Source organism: Physella acuta, unplaced genomic scaffold, assembly GCF_028476545.2.
Source record: "Physella acuta isolate Inbredline_101_S28 unplaced genomic scaffold, ASM2847654v3 ptg000211l, whole genome shotgun sequence".
Classification (NCBI taxonomy): domain Eukaryota; kingdom Metazoa; phylum Mollusca; class Gastropoda; family Physidae; genus Physella; species Physella acuta.
Window position 1 is genome coordinate 477,587 of NW_026731730.1, and position 17,473 is coordinate 495,059.

The following is a 17,473-nucleotide window of genomic DNA, read 5'->3' on the forward strand; positions in this document are numbered from 1 at the left end:
TATAGTAATGTAATTTATAGTAGTGTATTATTATTTTATTTATTTTCTCCTTTTTTCAGCGCATTATTTCATAAAAGCTTTTTATTAAAACTTTGTAATGCACTTTTATTTAAGAATAGAAAAAATTATAGAAAAATCTTAAGTTAGGATGAATGGATTTCAATTCATGTGTGACATGCGATAACAGGGAAGTTGTACTTAACACTATTTTTGGTTTCTGAAATACCTATAATGTGAGCAGGGTGGACTCAGGGACGTTCTACTGACTTTACGTGGAAGAGGAATTTTTTAATTGACTCTTTTCTGTGGACCAACGCAGCATTCGTCCACATTCTGTGCGGGAACATCAAAATTTAAATTTAAAAAATTAAAAATCTGACAATGACAGCTTAGATTAGATTCCTGTACCCATGTCACTATAGTGGTTTTCTAACGCACTATCATCTTAGCTAAGTGAAAATATTTTGTATTATTTAGCATACTCTCCGTGATCATAAAGTAAAATCTTGTTTTGATCGAATACTATCGTAATTTAACCTACTCCAATGTTAAGTTCAATTAAATTATATAAATTTAACATACGGCCCGCGGCGTAGCATACGCCACAATTTATTTGTTTTATTTTCTACTTTTCAGTTATTCATAATTTGTGAATTTAACACTACCAATTTGTTACCTCCCCTTAGTATCAAATCTTTTAAAACTAAATGATCTGTCCCTAATAGCCGTCACAAATTCGACCCGGCTCTACGATTGTAAACATTCGGCGTGAACCAGAGCTCATCATAGCGATAAGGTCTGTTGCGCATGCCTGTAGAGCGAGGGAGGGGGCGGGAGGGAAATTTGGCTTGCGTCGTGGTAGTGTCCACGTAGAGAATTATATATATATATATATATATATATATATATATATATATATATATATATATATATATATATATATATATATATATATATATATATATATATATATATATATATATATTGTTACGATCCCAGTGGATCTCTACCTGAGTTAACCCTATTAAAGGGGTAGGGGTGATGATAATTGTGTTGTTAGATTCTAATTACTGGTGACAGCCTTATTGACCTATGTGACCTTAGGGGAGACAGTATGGCGGGCGGATTGGAGGAAAATCTAGGAAGTTATCAGTAGGGTCTGACCGTTTAATTAGGTACCACAGAACTGTGGCGACGTACGAATTAGGTTAGGCTGGATGAAGACAAAGGAAGGAGACCGTTATTTAAGGAGGGGTAGACTGGGGACAGACAGTCATACACTCACGAGTGAGAACACGACACATACTCGGAGACGGACGGACTCGTCTCGGATAGCTAGGTCTAGAGGAGACAGACATGGGGCGTCTCTGTGAGCTAGTGGACAGCCAAGAGATGCCTGTACTGTAGTAGACCTAGGCTAGATAGACAGTTAGGGACCAGTAGGGTAGTCGTACTAAGAACTGTAGTTGTTGTAGCTAGTTGTGTATATTTCTGATTGTTGTACTTCGGTGGCGGGTTAACTTTAAGTGTTGTAATTTGTGGAAATAAATAGAGATTACTGAAGTTGGCGTTTATGTATTTTTATTTTTCTTCTTGTTTACGATTCCCTGACTAGTTCGAAAGGATCAGAGAAGGGAGTCGTAACAGAATATATATATATATATATATATATATATATATATATATATATATATATATATATATATATATATATATATTCCAATCTTAAGTTCAATAAAATTCTAACCTAATTTAACCTATTACAATTTTAAGAAACAAAGATTAATATGAAATATTTAAGGGCTGAAATAATTAGGTGAAAAAACCTCAATTATTTACTGTGAAATCTATTATCGAGTTTCTAGTTTCTCTGATCAACTTAACACAGAACTAAGTAACAGCCGAAAGCTAATAATGTTAAAAACTCATTTATTGTGTTTTTATAGGTCTAGATATTAAACCTAGAATCAAAGTTTATCTTTATTTTAAAGCATGACCTAAGTTCAAAATTCAAATTTCAATTCGCCTTCTTAAACGCTGTCCTTATATTAGTAGATCTATCGTAATGCAATTAGCCTACATGTTTAACTGTTTTGTTATGTTATTTTTATTGTGTTTTATTGCTTGTATTTTTTAAATTGCAAATTTTCAGAAAACATTTTTCATACAAATTTATAATTTTTTAGCGCAATTTCCATTCTGGAGAATTGCGTTTATTAACCCGTCATTTCTTGATGTATGAATGTATGAATGAATGGATGGATGGATGGATGGATGGATGTGTGTCCGCAGCTTTAAGTCGTATCTCCTCCTCAACGAAGCAATATCGATGACTAGTTCCAAAAGCAATTATGTTAAGCAAGTTACGAGGATGAACATAGGCCATAAAAATTTCTTTCATGTATTTCCCGGAAAAGCCAAAAAACCTCGAAAAAAGCTGTTTTTGGCCCATATCTCGGCAACCAGACCACTTAGCGACTTGAAACATGTACCAATCGATTCCTGCCATAATTTAGAACAATATTGCCGAAGAAAGTTTTCAAAAATATCCTTTCGTTCGGTCACAAAAAAAATTTTGAATTAATTAAAATTTGGACCGAATTAGTAGGCATTTTATGCAACCACACCACACGCGTCATCACGTTCAATAGCTGCACCATCACGTTCAATGGCTGCGACGTCACGTTCGGTAGCTGGGCGCGCAATGGTTTTTAGTCATGTTACTCTATTGTAAATAAAACATGTAAAATACTGAAAAAAATTAATAAAAAACGTTTTAATAACTAACCAATGGTTTTACTAACCCTGCTCTTGATTTACGCTACGACAGAGCTATTTTTAGATAACACAAGGAAATTGCGCTAAAATTGTCACTAGACTTTTTTTAATTACTTGTTTTTTAGTTTGCTGTCGATTGAAGTATTTAATATTAACTAAATATCTTTTATGGTCCTAAAATTTGTTTAAAGACAGGAGAATACATTATTCATAATATTTAAATTGACGTTTGTTTTATAATATTATGCAAAACAAAAAATTTTAAAATTATTGTATGAACTTGTATCCATTTCTTTCTATTTTACTATCTGCATAATTTTAATACACATGTTTAATTTTTAAAAATGCTTAATTGAATTTAAATATTTATTACATCGACTTTTGAAAGTCCGCCTTACTCAACGTTTTGTGCGCTCACTACTTTCCAATAGTCCTAACGCCTAGTTCTACTGTATTTTAATATAACCCAATATACCTAATAGATGGCCAACACAAAAGGGAATATTGCTGTCGTTGAAAGCATACAAACAACACCCATTCGCTCACACAAATCACCACTTACAATTACACAAACTCTATTTTAAAAGATGGAACGTGTGTCTAATTAATTAGCTTGTTATTTTAGTGGGGTGAGCGATAATGTGGCTCCAAGATTTTGTAGATGAGTGAGGTAAGCCAAATGGCAGAGCCAAGATTTTGTGGATTTTTTAAAGTGGCGCAGAGACAAAAAGTTTAGAAACGCTGCTCTAACAAAATGTGTAACCACAATCACTAATCATAATCAATGTAACTAAAAAAAATATAGACCTTAGTCCTGTGATATTTGTCTTATTTGGCACCAAGTAGCTTAATGTTTGCCACAGACTCACTAATCGAAGACTATCGTTCGATTCTGAAAATTCTTACCAATGTTAGTAAAACAATTTTTGCATTACCCTGACGTCAACCCAAACATTCATCATCCGTTGAGTGGCTAGGGGGTGGGGGATTAGAATCTGCCCTTCCCCCCATTGGCCATTTTAAATTAAAGTGGTCGCTTATAATCTATTATATAAGCGGCCAAGTAGTGCGTCAGTCCTTCCTTCCGTCATCGCTATAGATTTTGGAACCATAAAAGTAAACATCGCACCATGCAGTGCTTTTCAGTGCATCGCATTGTCTTATTATAATGTGAAGAGTAGGATTTTTATATAACAACTTAAATGTATTTTAAAGTTACCACTGTTTTCACTCTTTCGCATAACGTCAAGAAAATATTAAATACACGCACATTGCTAAACATATCAAAAGGATCAATGTCAAATATCATTTTCGTATAGATTCTCAGAAAAAGTGGATAATAACATAATAATAGTAGGGTAGAAAAATCTAACTAATTAAACTCTTTTTTTTTCAAATTTTGACAAAGAAGGTAATTTAAAAATAAATTCAACTCACGCTAAATAATTTAAGTTATTTTTTTTATTACTACCACATTGATTATTATATATGTTAAGGTTAATAATTAAAACAGCAAACTGTTGAGATTATTTATATTATTTTCTAATTAGTCTATGATCTCTCAAAATCACTATGTCTTTTGTTTTTGTTTTTCGGTGTTATTAAAATAGATGGTGAAATTAGACTTATAGAGAATGCTGAAAAGACGCCTGAGAAAGCGAGTTTTTCAGTGGTGATTCTAATTACATTGCCAATGTGTTTTCTTAGAACCATAAAAGTAAACACCACTTGCAGTACATTTATTTGCATCGCATTGTTTTATTGTAAGTTATGGAGTAGGATCTATGTAAGTGACTTAAATTTTTAATGCTGGAAAGGCTCTCTTTGGGCACGGACGCCTACGAAAGCGTATTGTTCGATGGTGATTCTAATGTTGTGGTTGTGTTGTGGTTGTGTTTTGGTTGTGGTTGTGATTGTGGTTACGTTGTGTTTTTGTTTGTTTTGTTCTCAGATTTTCTTCCAGGCATCTTTTCGGGGGGGGGGGGGAATGCAGAGCCCCCCGAACGAAATGAAATTTATGTAGAAAAAATATATATACCCCCCCCCCCCCCCACCAGGACATTTCAAGTGCCCCCCCCCCCACGGAGAAAAATGTCTGGAAGAAACACTGTTTGTTCTGTTCCCTAGTTGGTACATTTAAAAAAGATTTACCGTGGCGGAGCACGGGAATGCAGCTAGTATATATATATATATATATATATATATATATATATATATATATATATATATATATATATATATATATATATATATATATATATATATATATATATATATATGGGACGGCTGGTTCAAATAGTAGAGCTTTTGGCTCTGTTGTTCTGGAAAGTAAAGACGGCTGGGCATATTACTGACCACTTAATCTCTTCACATGTTGAGGTCATGCGCCCCAAGAACAAGGAAAGTTGCGTTTAATTTTAGAAATCGAATATTGGTTTTTCCTTTCTTACATAAACATATCCTTAATTCAGATTCCTAATTTTTTAGTGCTTATGTAAAATTTAAAGTTTAGCATTGAACTAGCAATGTGAAAAAAAAACGGATTATGCAGCCGTCGAGCAATCTATAAATTATTCCACGTATTTTTTATGACGGTATTATCGTATAGAAGAGCACACAATTTGCTCGTTTGTAATTTAATTATGTTTATAATTTAATTGAAAATTGCGGCAATCAATACCAATAAAGGGAGATTATGCTGTACTAATTGCTTTTAAAATTTACATATTCAATTAATATGTAAAGTAGAAGATTTAAACAGAAAATGAAAAAAAAGTAAGATTGTAAATGTACTAAATATGGGAAAAAAATATAATTATAATTATGTAATAACAAGAGGCTAAATACTAAATAACTATAATATAATTTACTATTATCAGTATTTTAGAGAATATAATGTTATTTAATAGAACGTGAAAGCGTGATATTAAAGTGGTTTACACATATTACCAAGACAGGAGATTGATTCCGATAAACAACTAATGGTTTTTCGAGTTTTAAAAAAAGTAATGAACCTAGCTAAATGGACTTTGAATATGTGCAGCAACTTTTTATGATCTATAATTTACACAATAAATACTAGTTTTTTCTTTGTCTTTTAAAGCAGCAAATTACACAAAGAGACTCTGCTGGAGTAAATACAGATTCTTCTAAGTATTGACGAAACAGATTTAGAGAGTTGTTTCGTTTGGTTAGGGCTTTATTAGATCTGGTAACTAAAAATCTACATCTAGAATCTAATGTAGATATATTAATTTAATGAATCTAAATCTATATCTTATGTTAAAGTTGGTTGTTTTACGTTTTTCTTTTTAAATAATAAAACTAGCCATTATCGGCTAGGCTTTGCTCCAGCTATTTAAACAATGTCCAATTGAAATTTTGACGCACGTTACGCTGCGTTTAAATCAACAACAGCACGTGATTCTAAAAATAACCTACACATCAAATGCCATTACTCAATACCACAGTTCTTTTCACAATTTTAATAATAAGAATCAGAGTCAAACAATTAAAAAATCGCGTTTTACTTACTTTTCCACTCCTTGTTAGCAACATCCCCATATGATACCATTAAAATATACAAAAATAAAATGCCGGAAGAGTAAATTATAAGAGTATATAAGTTTTTACACCGTATTAGTAAAAACGTGCAAAGCGTATCATTAACGTAAACAACAACAAAAAAATGAAAAAATATTAGAAAGTGTAACAGAACATTTTACACATATAGTATACTCTATATATAATACAAACAGAAAAGCCACCACTTCGCATTGAATATTAAATAATAAGTACAGAATTGACAACAATATTAAAACCTAAATTAAAATAACCATAGTATCTAAGTTTTATTCTTTATTACAATAGTATAATAGTGCGGAATAGTTAGATAAAACTGCCTACTTATTTGGACACAATTTTAATTAAATTAATATAAAAAAAATTTAATCATCCAATTAAGTCAAATTTAATGTCAGATTGCATTGTCTTCATGTCTTGACCAACGTGCAACTTTGAACCGTATCTGTCAGTTAGAAATGTTCTTAATTTCACTCGGGCGTTTCGATCTAGACAGACAGACGGACGGGACGAGGAATAAAGTTAAATAAAAGCTTCTAAAAAGTAAGTTAAATAAAAGCTTGTAATAAAAGCTTGTTATTCAGTTTGGTAACAATGTTGTAAGTGTATAAGTTAGGTTTTTTTTCCATCCTAGCTCCCCCGCCCCCACCCCCAACTACTCTCATTGAAAAATTATTAAGAATCACACCGTAATGAGGAATAATTTAATGAATCATTGATAACTATATTTTGATTATACAACCACAATAAATACCTAAAGCATCTTTATACTACTATAACTCAAGTTTATTTACATGTTTTAATATATTTATTTGTTTGCTTTTTTGTTTGTCTGATTGGCTACTGGAGAGAATCTGCATTATGTGTAGAGATGTAAAATAGTATGTAGGTAGAGAACAATTTTTGTTTTCAGACAGACTGTTAATCACAAATTAATTTAAAGATTTTAATTAATTTATTGATTTATTCATTGGTAGATTAACCACATTAATTTTAAAAGTTTAGAAAAACGACTTTACTTTGAGTGAATAGTGACGTCACATGATTTGTTTACTTTTTAGTACAATAAATGGCGGCTCCAATAAAAAAAAGTGTTGCTTATTCAGATCTTTAACGCGTTATAAAGCTTATTTTCTGTCGGCTATAACTTTAACAATAAATCCGTTTGCTGTTTTTATTACATTTCAACACTTATATACATTTTTAACTGTCTTTTCCATTTAGTTTTACAATAAATCTCTCTAGCTCTACAATCTGTCCAAGAAAGCTATTTCTATATATCTATATAGCTAAGTTGTTAGTGTAAAAGGCTTTCATGCGGTGTGACGCGGGTTGCAGACACGTCAATGTTAAAAAAAAAATTCTATTTTTTTTATTAGATGTGAAGGAAAAAGTTGCCTATCTGAACTTGGCGGGATACAGGGCAGGTGAAGTAGAGTTCATCTGTTTCTTTGTCCTAAGCATATGAAGTGATAGTGTGGTCAGAACCATGCTCGGCCTGAATCGTTTTATTTTTTAACTATAAAACATGTTGTCTGAGACTTGGCGGGACACTGGGCAGGTGAAGTAGAGTGGAGTAGGTCACCTGTGACGTCAGTATATGAAGGGATAGTGTAGTCAGACTTATGCTCAGCCGGAATTGGTGTTTTTAAAAGATAAAAAGCGTCTTTTTGAATGTGGGGTCTGGTTTTTCGTGACGATAAGTGACAGACGTGATGTTTTTATGGATGACCCCAAAACCCACAGTTATCCAAGGGATGACGGGTATTCTAGTACTTTATAAAGGGTAAAAAACAAGCTAACATTTGAAACAAAAAATGACACACTATATTCAAAACACAAAACAGTTAAGTATTTGAGATAGTAACACTGCTTCACTATTGCATGTAAATAGCGTTTAGGGTATACACATCTTATTTCTCTTCTTACAGCAGCGTTGGGGATTTTAACCCTGTCTCTTGTACTTTTGGTAACTTTATATACATAATAGTTCAATTGATCTTTTAACAAAAGGGAATCAGCAAAGAATAAGTTGTTCCCGTTCAACGTATAATCACCTGACACATTTTACTGTAGACACACTCTAACAACAACACGGCTACTGATATCAACACCCCTATCCCGCAACAATAGAACAGCCCTTCCATGTATTCAACCTTTAAAGACAGGTCTGCGTCACTGGTCGCGGTAGGTAAACTCTGGTTTTGAGAGTGCAGACTTTTCTCAAGATAGAGCTTCAAAAGACCCGTGTCTGTCATGAGTAAAATCTTCTCTGAGATCGCATCCACCAGCTTCGACTTCTTGGGGAAAATAAAACCAAGGTACGTAGTCATTATATAATCTTTCAGAACGACAAGAGAAGATGGATCAGACAAGTGCTCTTTTACTTTTTCAAGGTCATCGCTAAAGAAAAACGAAACATATCTCTCAGAGTTTAACTTGCGAATCTGATCTTCTATAGTTCCTTTAACGCTCGGGTCTATTAAAGCAAACTGTTCCATTTTGTCATAAAGAATATTCAAGAGAGAACCATTTTTGGCATTTTTCATGACGTTGAAGAAAGAAGATTCATTGAAAAGACCCCATTTATAATCCCCCCTTGCTATCAGCTCTTCTAAAGTAGAGAATGGGATACCTTTCCCTTGATCGACCAGATCCGCTGTTATATTTCCGGTGAAGGTGGCAGTTAAAATAAGAAGCATCAGACACCAAGAAAAGAGTAAGATGCGTGCCGATTGGTCAGACGGGGTTGGCAGACTATCTTGTGTGAATATTGAACCAATAAAAGTAAAAAATAAAGCAACAAGGAGTTCTATGGAATTCCCATTTCTGCACATAGCCAAGCTTTGTTTTAAACATTTTAGTTTCTTTCGTGTTTGTTTGATACTGGCATTGGTTAGCTTCTTCATGTCATCTACCTTTGTCTTTCCGTTGCTAATCTGCGATGATACTTTATCTGATGTACATACTTCACCACAGCTATGGAATTTGATTTTCCTCTTTTTCACGTCAGTCACAGAAGTAAGTTCGGGGCAAGAATGGCGAAACTCCTTGGATAAAGTTTGTGTTGATACGCTACGAAGCTCGGGTTGTTTGCTGGGCATTTGGTGCCGGTATTTAGATCTCCTAAAAGACATCTTTATGATGTTTGAATTATCTTTGTTATCCGGTGACACCTTGAGAATTAGAAGGTATAAAATCATAGTGAAGACGAGCGCTAGGAGCAGTGAAGCGTAAACGCTGACCTGGAATAGTTTGAGTGGAGAGCTAATCTCTGGTCTGGCGGAGTTTATATACACGGCGCTGATGTTGCTGCGTAGAATAGGGGATGAAACCGTGTGGTTGAAATAGATTTGGGAGCTGGTCATGTAGGTGGTGGCGCCCATATCGACCTCTGACCTCCCGACAATGTCGGTGAATATCTGCCAAGTCATGTTCTTGTCTAACCCCGGTTGAGGCGTGAACTGGACGGTGAAGTTTAGCATCTCGGCCAACACTTCAATCACCTGCACGTACAAGCCGGTGTAGGTCAATCGTCCAGAGGTGGGGTTGGTCACTGTATATAGGTGGGATAGCCACTCTTTGGCCAGGATTAGAATGGTCCGGCCATTTAGCCCAAACTTTGTGTTCGGGAATATTCTACAAGTTGCGGGTATCTGGACCTCACCATCCATGTTCAGCTTCTCTAGTTCCCTCCGCCTGTGTTGTCTCCACATTAAAGTAAACACATCTTTGACAGCAATATTAAACATTGATACCTCTAAAAGAAAAACGGCAATATTATCAAATGTTGTGCTTTGGACTGATTCACGTAACGATAGAATTTGGTTTGAATTTAAAACGATAAGAAATCTGGCATCGTGTGCCATCAAAGCGCCCACATCTCGCTGTTTCTCGTCAAACACTCTCTGTGCACTGTCTAAGATCACGGACGGATCTACGGACACAAAAATAAAATTTCTGCTCTGTTTTTGGCTGTAGGCGTCCCATAGAAATCTCTTTAGCTCCTCAGAATTGTCGAACTTATCTGGCAACTCGTAATGTAGCAGCTGTCGGTTTGGTGGCAAACTCTTCAAAAACGGCAAAACATGTTGATCACTACTTGTAAACAAAACAAAATGGTCCCAACCACAAGCGTTGACCTCTCGTATTATAATATGAAAATTATCAACATACTTTGATCTCGAACTTTGTTGTATTGCCTGGTTATTTATAGTTCGCAAAGAATATTTAAAATTCAGCTCTGAAAGTTTAAAATTCATCAACAAAACATACACAAAAGTAAACCACACTGATGCCATTTTACTGACGACATTGAAATATAGAAATGAATCACCTCGACGTCTCGTGTGGGCTGTTATAGCCCTAATGGCTCTATCCTAGAATAAGTGTGAAAATCTCCACCTACACTAAGTACTGTCTATTCATGTAATGGCGTGGCTACGATAAAAGCTGTCGAGTGTTGAAAGCGCCTTCGCGAACGCGCGCAATCGATCAATTCATTTAACTTGAATTGAATTGCAAACAAAACAATCGACAGTTAACTTCTCGGCTTATAGACGAATTACTTAACAGAAACATGTAAGACCACAGAGACGGTTAAGCCATCGGCTTATAGACGAATGACTTACCTATCACATATATGACCTCACAATAGACGATTAAGCCCTGGGCTTACAGATGAAATGACTTACCTGTGACCTTACGTTTTGCATCACGTTAATAAAATTCTTCACACTAAGAAAGAGGCGCGTCTCCATAGAGAAGCGTCAACAGTTGTTAGGATGCTTCATCCTTTCATGAATGACGTCCATAATAAATCTGAACCCACCTTCCACTCATTTTCGCACGCTTTCACTTCAAAGTAACCCCCGACCCACTCGTTATCCAACCCCAATGTGGACGCAATAAAACAGTTCTCTTAAAACTTAGATCTTCCTCTAATATACTAATTGATAACGTCAGTAACATGCAGTGAGTAGATTTGTGCATATCGGAAGTATAAAGTATGATGTTAAAAGGTCTTTTGGATGCGTGCCTTTTTTAGCTTATATTTACTTTCGGGGACGGGCACGTTAGTCAAAACATAAAAATAAAAGCTTGTTTGTAGGTTTGTCCTTTATGCAATAGTACACCTTTCATCCGATCGGTATAAAACTTTGGGGAGTTGATGAGATTACTTCCGTGAGCATTTCGATCTATGACGACAGACTGACGACAGACAGAATGGACGAGGAAGATAAATAAAAGCTTGTAATAAAACAAACATGATCTTTTTACAAGCGTTTATCTAACTTGCTTCCTCTGTCTGTCTATCTGTCTGTCCTCAGTCTGTCTGTCGTCATAAATCGAAACGGGCGAGCGAAATTGCGGGTAGGCTACTTCTAACTGACAGATTAATTTCAAAATTGGTCCATGGGTCAAGATATGAAGACAATGCAATCTGCCATAAAATTTGACATAATTGGAATCCTAATTAATTTTTTATGAATTAATTAACATTTTGTCCAAAATAGTAGGCAGCTTATCCAACTATTCCCCACTATTATACGCGCGTTATTATGTTCATTAGGTGCGCATTAGTTTTTGGAGTACGGAAAAAAATCATAAAAACCGTTTTAATAGCAAGCTTTTATGTAATTTAACTATGCTCTAAAAAGTAGAAAATAAATTATGTTCCTTAAGTATATAATAATACACTACTATTTAAATAACTATTTTAAAAAGCGTGGGTCTTCCTAAATATTATAAAGTTTAATTCTGTATGTATGTATGTATGTAAGTATGTATGTATGTATGTATGTAGCGGACAGCGGACCCGTGATTGCAAAGGAATAGAGCAAAAAAATAGACTTCATCGAAATAGTGTGATATTTCTAAAGTGCTCATCATCTAAATTAATTATATAAAATTTAATATTGAAGGCGTTATAAAAAAAATTCATTTTGCAAACTTATAGTGTTAATTGACAGCATGTGCATTAAACAAAATTAAAGAAAAGGAATCACCCTTCACAAAAATTCTACTTGTGTCTGAAAATTATTTACTTTCCTTTAACACTCATTACGTCCCTTGATAAATTAGAAAAACACAATTACTTCCCATTAAAAAACATTACATCGGGTGAAAAAAATTACTTTTTATTACTTTGTTTTGCTGTTAGGAAAAAATAATAACATATAATTAGCGTGGATTGATCAAGTGAAATGTGGTAAGTAAAACACAGATATTTTAAATACTGCCTTTTATTTATTTTATACACTGAACGTACTGTTTACTAATAATTTTTTTTAATCAATTACAGTTTAGAAGCCAGGTCCTAAATATCCTCTATGTTTACTTCTATCTTTCCATTTGCGGATAAGCTTGGGGTATCATAGTCGTTCACTAAATTGAATCAGGCGCGTCCGCCGGCGGCCCGGTAGAGTTCGATTCGGCGCCCTGGGCTATGCTGTGAGCGCTATGGTGCACAATTTCGTTGTAAACAGTGCGATACACTATGGATAAGAAAGAATACTATAGTCTTTAACCGAATCGAATCTGGGGCCCCGACAGGGTGTTATTTTGCGCCCCGGGCTATGGCGCCTATGTCCGTTAAAGTGAGTGCAAAAGACTGTGAATAAGTTGGGGTACTATAGTCGTTAACTAAGATGAATCAGGTGGTTACGCCGGCGCCCCAGTAAGGTGCGATTTGGCGCCCCGGGCTAGACTGCGAGCACTTTGCGTTTATGTTTGCATTTAAGTTTATTTTTATGTTTTCGTTTATTTGCATTTTTTTTGAGTTCTTTGCGCTTAGGTTTGTGTTTGTGTTTCTATTTGTGTTTGGGCTTGTGTTTCCTTTTTTTTTTGTTTGAGTTTGTGGGTTTTTTGTGGGTTTGGGTTTGGGTTTATATTTGTGGTTGGGTTTGTGGTTGTGTTTTCGTTTGCATTTGTATTTGTGTTTAAGTATGTGTTATGTTTGCGGTTGTTGTTTTTTTTTTTGTTTTTTTTTTGTGTTTTGTTTTTGGTTGGTTTTGGTTAGGGTTAATTCGAAAAGTAATAATTATCCTAAACCCGGGCAATGCCGGGTATATGCTGATTACTAAACGCACAAGTAATGGTCCTTTACATATAGGTTTTTTACAGAGGCCAGCGCAGGACTTGACCGGGACGGCTAGTAGATAACAGAGTGACCAACGCTTTTCTTTATAGTTATTTGAATAGAAGTGTATTCTGATATATTAAGGTTATTATTAGATTTTTTTTTAATAAAAGCTTTTGTCGCTCAAATGTTAGTGACTACAGCTTTTATTAAAAAGAGAAAGCTTGTTTTATTTTATTTTTATTAGTCACTTTCGCTTTATATCTAGGGTGTCACATATTTGATGCAGAAAACGGTTAAATAAGTCCGTAAAGCCAGGTAGGAGTCTATTTTCTTAACCTCGACTGTGGATAATTTAGCAATACAGTTTAGAATAGACTGAGCTTTTAAATTTTAATATATTTTTTTTCTACCCGGTTTAGTGCCCCGCCTAGGGTCGCCGCCCCACCCGCCCTCCCCTCGCTACGCCTCTACAAACACACAAACATACATAATGAGTCAAACAAAAGCCTTTAATGAAGAGATAGCGAAACTGATCAGTCTGATGAACTGAGCTCACGGATGTTTACCAACATCGACCTGATGGAATACTCTGATCAAGGGCAGATCACAGACTCTAATCAAGGGTAGATCAAAGTCGTAGCTTTACGTATCCGGTTTCAGAGCAAGAATTTTTCAGGTGTGTACGATGAACGGAATTAAAAATAGTAGAAAATTTAAAAAAAAAAAACAAGCTTGTAGATCTAAATGTAAAATAAACAGGGAGTGATCTCCCTTAAACTTTCTCGAATATTCTTATATAACACTACGGGAGATGGCACATCACGATATAGACATGATTTTGAATCCATTTTTAATTACTTAAACTTTTTAAAATAGAATAAAATTCCGTAGAAAAAATAATTACACACCAAGTGAGCGAAAAAAAGTATCTGTATAATAGCGCGTAATGTAATTAGTACTTTATAATTTCACATGCGTTTTTTTATTTTGAGAAATTGAAAATAGCGTAAATTACTACTTCCGGTAAACGGAAATTACTGAACATTTGACTGAAGGCAGAGAATTAGAATTTTTACTTTTATATAAAATTCTGTTCATATATCTTAAACAGTTCTTAAGCTATAGGCTTATTTTTTAAAAGTAGAATAAGTTCAACTTCCGGTTATCGGAAATCGCTGAACTGAAAAGTTGATACAGAACTACAAATTCGATATAATACTTACTAGCCGTCCCGGCCAGGCCCTGCACTGGCTTCTGGGAAAAACCCTTTTGTTAAAGACCATTACCTGTGTGTTTAGTAATCATCATAAACCCGGCATTGCCCACCCAAACTACAACCAACCAAAACCAAAACAACAAAACGCAAACATAGCGCTAACACAATTACAAATACAAACGAAAACAAAAACCTAACAACAAACCAACCACAACCACAAACACCAATACGAACACAAAGAAAAAAGCAAACAAAAACAAACCAAATCCAAACGCAAAACCAACCACAAACCCAAAGAAAAAAACACAAAAGAAAAAACAAACGAAAACAAACCAAATCCAAAACCCAAAACCAACCACAAACCCAAAGAAAAAAAACACAAAAGAAAAAACAAACGAAAACAAACCAAATCCAAACGTAAAACCAACCTCAAACACAAACACAAACACAAACCCTATGAAAATAAAACACAAACGAAAACGAAAAAAGAAAGAACAAAAACGAACCAAATTAAAAACGCAACCACTAACGCAAACCCAACCTAAACACAAAGAAAATACTAACGCGAACATAAACGCAAAGTGCTCACGGGGCTGAATCGCCTGCTTCAGCTTAATAAACGACTATAGTACCCCAACTTATTCATAGTCTTTTGCACTCACTTTAATGAACGTAGGCGCGAAACCGAACACGGGAGGCCCGGGACCCCAAATAGCACCCTGTCTGGGCGCCAGAGGACGCACCATGACGTCACCGCCTGATTGAACTTAGTAAACGACTATAGTACATAACTTATCGATAGTCTTTTGAACTCACGCGAACGTAGATACCCTAGCGTACACCGGAAGGCCCGGGGCGCCAAATAGCACCCTGTCGGGGTGCCGGAGGACACCCGGATTTGATTCACTTAAAGACTATAGTAACCTTTCTTATCCATAGTCTATCGCACTGTTCAAAACAAAATTATGCAGAGGCCCGGGGCGCCAAATAGCACCCTGTCGGGGTGCCGGAGGACGCCCGGATTTGATTCACTTAAAGACTATAGTAACCTTTCTTATCCATAGTCTATCGCACTGTTCAAAACAAAATTATGCAGCATAGCGCTCACATGATAGCCCAGGGTGCCAAATCGAACCGTGCAGGGGCGCCGGCGGACGCGCCTGTTTCAATTTAGTGAACAAAAATGATAACACTCCAAGCTTATCCGTAAATGGAAAGAAAGAAACATATAGGATTTGTAGGACCATGGCTTATTAAATGTTATTGATTTTAAAAAAAAAATAATTATTGAACAGTATGTTCAGTGTATAGAATAAATAAAAGGCAGTGTTAAAAATACCTAACGACATTGCACTTAATCAATCCCCGCTGATTATGTAATTATTTTTTTTTTCTTAACACCAAAACAAAGTAATAATAAAAAGTAAATTCTTTCTTCTTAATGATTTTTTTTTTAAAGGGAAGTAACTGTGCAGTCAATACATCTCCGACACAATTTTAGAAATTTTATAAACGTCGATACACTTTTTAAAAATTTTATGTCGCGTTCATAATTGAAAATTATTCTTTTAAGTAAATAGAATGAAAATTGTTTTTAAAGACTTTCAATGGTAATTTTTTGACTCGTAAATTTAGACGACTGCGCACGATAATTGATCTAACACTTGAATCCGTAGAAATGCCAACGATGCACATTTTTGTCCGCCACATACAGAACTGAGCTTTATATATTAGATATATGAAATTTCATCAACCTAGCTGTAACGGTACTCAAGTTATCGTGTTTACAGAAACCAGTGTTTCTTCCAGACTTTTTTCTCCGGGGGGGGGGAGGGGGAGGGGCACTTGATATTCTCGGAGGGGCAGTCAACATTGGGGGGGGGGGGGGGTGGACACTAGTAAAAGTATATGTTTTCTATATAAATTCCATTTTGTTCGGAGGAGAGCGGTAGACTTTATGGAAGAAACACTGACAGAAACACACACACACAGAGCGAGAGAGAGAGAGAGAGACATACCGAAAGAATTGCAAAGTCCAGTTTTTCCAAGTCGATTACGCATAAGACGCCAAAATTTTGATATATCTGGATTTATAATTTTTGCCCGATTAGTCCTCTATACTACGGATGTGATGAAGGACTGAGGTGTAAAACGGTGAAAACTATCAAAATTTCATGTGATTTTTGTGCATGATTACAATACTTTCTCTATACTCTGTATACTCTGTATACGAGAAAGTAAAAACAAATAAACATTAAAAATAATTCAATAGCTATAGATCAATTAGTATAAATAAAAATTAAACATAAATAATCTTTAGTCTACTATTATTAGTATTAATTATCGCAGGAAAAAAATCTCATTTAAAGGCATTCTTAAGCTTGATATATTAATACGGTTTACCATGTTTTAAACGCTGGAGACATATTTGTTTTTAAATTCTGTTATAGAACAATGGATCTAGTTGGTCTTTTATGATCTCTATCCGTTTGAATTGTTTAATAATTAGATGTTTGAAAATACAACTCGCAAAAATAAAATCGCACCTCCGACGGGACTCGAACCCGCAATCCCCGGCTTAGGAGGCCGATGCCTTATCCATTAGGCCACGGAGGCTTCTTAATATTTGGATATATTTCACAACAACATTCATGTTCAAATAAAAACTGATTCGACGATAGGCTAAGTCTAGAATTCTAATTCTAGTTCTAGTCTAGATTTGTAGATCTAGAACCTAGATCTAATTTTAGATTTTTTTTTCTAGATCTAGATTTACATCAATATTAAATCTAGATAGAGAATTATAGAACCTA

The 17,473-nt window shown here is 34.9% G+C and overlaps 1 non-coding gene across 1 annotated transcript; it reads right to left on the reverse strand.

The window, feature by feature from the left end:
• Positions 1-17,203: 17,203 nt before the first annotated feature.
• Positions 17,204-17,276, reverse strand: Trnar-ccu (transfer RNA arginine (anticodon CCU)). Its single transcript has one exon. It is a non-coding gene; the product is annotated as a tRNA-Arg (tRNA).
• Between the last annotated feature and the right edge of the window lie 197 nt (positions 17,277-17,473).